This window comes from Triturus cristatus, chromosome 10 (genome assembly GCF_964204655.1).
Source record: "Triturus cristatus chromosome 10, aTriCri1.1, whole genome shotgun sequence".
NCBI lineage: Eukaryota > Metazoa > Chordata > Amphibia > Caudata > Salamandridae > Triturus > Triturus cristatus.
This window is the reverse complement of record NC_140593.1, coordinates 1,122,595,450-1,122,600,316: the sequence shown is the minus strand read 5'-3', so window position 1 is coordinate 1,122,600,316 and position 4,867 is coordinate 1,122,595,450.

The window sequence follows — 4,867 nt, the reverse complement described above, 5'->3', positions numbered from 1 at the left end:
AAGTACCAGTCTTTGTTGGGTTGGGAGGTCCTCACTACCCAGAAAGAAATGAGGGCCATTTTAAGACTCACTTTTATTACATGATCTTTGTGACCAACTATGGGGCTATAGTTACATTTTTGACAGCCCCAACATCCATGATGGTGATCTGCACTGTGTAATGTCAGAAGGCTTTTGATGACATAAAGAGAGCTTTGAAAGCACAGTAGTATGGGCTTAACTTGGTGAGAAAGATAAATAACTTATGGTGGTCTTTATCAGTCATGGACTACTCCCTAGGGAGCAGAACTTGACAGTCCTAAAAGAATGCTTTGCAGTTGTGTGTGCTCAGAGGAGGTCTGCCGTTACCTGTTGAGGACCAGGTTTGTCAGACTGATTTCAAACCACTTAAGTGGTTGATGGCAGTGAAGTTGTTGAAATGGTCTTTCTCACTGCACTGCCTAGATTTAACAGTGGGACATGATTCCAAAATGAATCATGAGAATGCAGATGGACTGTCCTGTCCCACCAGTATTGCAGATCGGACTTGTCCAACGATGGAGTAAGGATCTGGCTAGTCAGATCCAGGAGTGCAGTTGGTTGGAACAGTAATGTTTCCTGCATGGTGTAAGGGCATATTCCCCTATCCTGAGTGTCTGTGTGTTTATCTGGTATCCTGGCTTTTATTTTGGCACTAGCTTCACCTCAGCACAGAGACCTAGACTTACCCCATACAATGTGAGGTCCTCCACTTGTCCAGTGACCTGGAAGGGCACACCAAGCATGCTCTGATTGTGGTCAAATCACTAGTCTCCCTGTCCTGGCTCATAAAGTGGTGGTGGCAGCATACAGTGTTTTGTGAGGGTCCTTAATGTGACCAGACTTTTTTACCTGAATCAGTGACACCTACTGGCCACACTCATTTACATTTTACTGTTATATTAGTGCCCAAAACGTTGTGCTGTCATCTGTATGTGCATGTGTAGTGCATGTAGCTCATGTTTAGTAGTAGGACTGTGTGTGTGAGTGAGCCTGAATACTAAAGCCACTGGGATCAATTTTGGCCTGGCATACCACAAGCTGGAGGGTGATAACTGTTCTTACAGACAGTGGAAGGGTAATGCCTGCATTCCTGTGGCTCGGGGAAGAAGATCTAGACACTGAAGTGAGGAGGATGGAGACAGCGTTAGGTTTAGAACATGCATGAGGATTTTCGTTGGCATGGGGCTGCTGCTTAGTTCTTTCTGAGCACAATCATTTGGTTGATGGTGAGTGCAATGGTTCAGTCTGCTGTGAGAAGCATAATTGTTCCATCTGTGCCCATGCTCTGGAACATTATCCCTCTATCCATCAATGGCGTTTCAAAGCTGCTGCACTTTAGAAAAGAGGTTAAAACTCATCTCTTTAAAGAACTCTACATCGCAGAGGATTAATAGTCCACAAAACAGCCACTGCTCCTATCCTTCATTGGGTCTGCTTGTCTTTGACCCTGAACAGTGGTCCACTGCTGTTTGGATAGGTTTGTGCTGTAGAAATACCACATACATCCACATAAACAAAGGCTTTGTCGAAACCAACCTGAAGATGGCATTTGAAAGGACAACCACCACAAAGACTGCCTCTGCAGTTTGAGTCCGTTTATCAATATCAATAAAAACACCCCAATTGATTACTGTTCAAAGTCCATAATGCCCAGGGAAGGAAGTGCTCTGCAGAACACTCGAATGGCTGCAGGGCAACTGGATTTGGGTCTGTCTGCCAGCCAGTCTCCTAGAGGTTAAAATTCCTTAATAACCAGGGTCCTTAATGACCAGGGTCCTTCCTTAATGACCAGAGAAGGAAGAGCTCTGCAGAACACTCGAAGGGCTGTTGGGCAACCAGGTTTGGGTCTGTCTGTCAGTCAGTCTCCTAGAAGTGAGGGAGGAAACCTGAAATATGTAATTTCTGCTGGAGTAGCTAATGATCTGCCTGGAGTGTCTGGAAGATAGCCTGATTGCTGAGATAGGGAGTGAATCTGTCTGGTCCTGCTGGAGGAGAGACCGTTTGGGAGGAGAGAGGTCCAGCAAGTCCCAGGGACTGAGGGACATCTAGAGAGAGCTGAGTATGTAAGAGCGAACTAGATACGCCTGTAAAGTGCCACAGTTCCTGGAAAGAACAACTTCAAGTATCTGTGCTGTTGGCCTGGTTGCGGTTACATCTGCCGTAATCTTTGTGCCTTGGCCCGGTCATTGCTGGTATTGCCATCGACATATCCCGGGCTGCATCTGCAATGATCATCACCTTAGCCTGACTGGGCCAGCATCTTGCCATGGACCCAGTTATCGATACAGCTGTTTTAACTCTTGCATAGGCCCGATCGGGGCTGCAACTACCTGCGTCAGCCGAGATGGGTCCTGCAAATGATCCCTTGCCTGAGGAAGGCGCAACAGCCAGGATGCATCTGCACATAAGCTTCTGCTCTGCAGGACTAAACCAGACAGGCATGTCATAAATTCCCAGTGACCTTGAATTATCTTCGCTTGGCGCAGCCCCTACTGGCAGGAGTGTGGAGAGGCTGCCCAAACCACATTGAAGAAGCATAGAAATAACTTTTGTTTACCCACTGCACCACCAGGGTAAGAACTGAGAAAGCTGTGAGCTGAGTGTTCCTTTTTTTTTTTTTTTTACAGAGTTTTATATATCGCGAACTTGACCCGAATCGGGTATCAGAGCTCTTTACATAGCACCAGTTGCATTACATGAGGACACATTTTTTGCTTTGTTAGGCACGGGGAGATTAAGTGATTTGCCCAGAGTCACAGGATGTTCAGTGTCATTGCCTAGACTCGAACCCAGTTTCCCAGATTTGAGGTCCAGCGCCCTAGCCGTTAAGCCAACTCCTCTCCCCCATTTCACTTATGGGGTAAACTTGAGAATGCATCTGAGCCTGATGCATGCTTTTACCTGACTGCTGGAGGGGGACTGGCCTCATAGGGGTCACCCGGGTAGGACTGGTGATGGAGCTTGGAGGTGTACTACTACACTAGAAGACTGGACTCAAGGTCACTACATTGTCTACTAATTTGAATTGTGCAGCATTGTGTACCCCTATGTGATTGAAAGTACTTGTTTCTTAAAAAAGGCAAGCCTAGATATTTGACATATTGTGTCAGTTGGTTGATTGTTGAGTGCTGAGTTTGAGCACCCCACGCTACCACACTGCGAAGCCAGTGACTGCTTGCTGTCGCTACCATGAGAGTCAGTGCGGAAGGGGTAGTACTGATCTAGTTTTCAAAGCGGTAATAGGACAGAGCTCATGTCACCAGTGGCAAACAACTCCAACCCCCCTGTATGCCATGTGGCCCCCGAATGGGAGCAGTCAGTGCTGAACCTGCAAATGTAGTTAATATAATTTACCGGTCTCAGCTTTGCATGTTTCTTTTTAGATCCTGCTACGACAGCTCTAGCTGTATGTTACGAGAGCTCTTGTCATCAATACATCAAAAAGAATTTTAGACAGAGCATGGCTTTGAGTCAGCCCTCTTTAGCCATTGGCTTTCATGTGTTTTGCATGGTTTGCTGTTACTTGTATGGTTTGCCTGTCAAGGCCATGACATTTTTGAGGATGGTCACATCAAACAGTCCTTCTGTTAAACTTGAAAGGCTATGTAGTTTGTAAGTCAAAAATGGTTCACAGAGTGTGTTTTGTTATGCATTTCCGTTACTGGAACGACGTTTTAATTGCTGATTTATGGGCTTACTGCTTTCTGTTGGATACCTAAGCCTATCACAGAAAAGAGCACAGTGACCCTTGAGTGATCAATGTTTTGCTATACTGTCATGGTAACGTACCTGGGATTACTGCTTTTTTGTTCACAAAATATAGATTCATGCTCACATCGGCGTTTTTATAGGTGTAACAAACATACTGTTCCTTTTTCAAAAGTATAGCCTTATGTGTTTGTGCGTCACAATACCAATGCTTTGGTATGTAAGCAAGAAATCGAAAAAATGGTTTAATAGCATAACAGCTTAAATATCAGACAAACATTAAATGATATTATGGCCTAGCATACCATCTTGCATACCTAACTGTATCTAACCATCATACCTACTGCCACACACACTATGCCAACCTACAATACCAAACCTAACCATAACTAATCTAGAATAATGTCCATACCTACATGCCATATCTAACCTAGTAAAGTTATAGCTACCAAACCTATGTAGTGTACTTACTTACAATAGCTACTTACCTACCACTTCGTGACTACCCTACCTAACAATCATGCCTTCCTACCACATGTGACTTAACCATACTTAACCTACATAATTAATGTACTATATCTTCCACACCTACATACCATAACTAACCTAGTACACTTAACCTATCTACAGTACAAAACACCCTGAACCTATTATACCTATAAAATGCACCTACTTACCATAGCTACACACCTCCCCACTATAGTTACCATACAGACCTAACTATGTACCATACCTGTCTACCTAGCACTCCTACCAAACGTAGCCTACTTTACCCACCATAAGATGCCATACCTATGTACCACTCCTACTACCATACCTAACATATCATACATACTCAACCACATGTACCTAACCTACCATACCTCCCTTACCAACCTGTCAAATCTACCATGCCAAACCTATCATACCTACCTAAGTGCCATATGTACCATACCATACCTACTTATTTACCATACCCAGTTACCCACCATAACTACTTACCTAGATTAGATATGCCTACCATACTTAATATTCCACTTCTACTGTATGTACTTTGTGTAACTACTGTACATATGTATTGACTATTGCTATCAAACCTTACCTACCACAACTTACCTGCTGTATCTACCACCCTTGTTACCACACCTAACCCACAGAT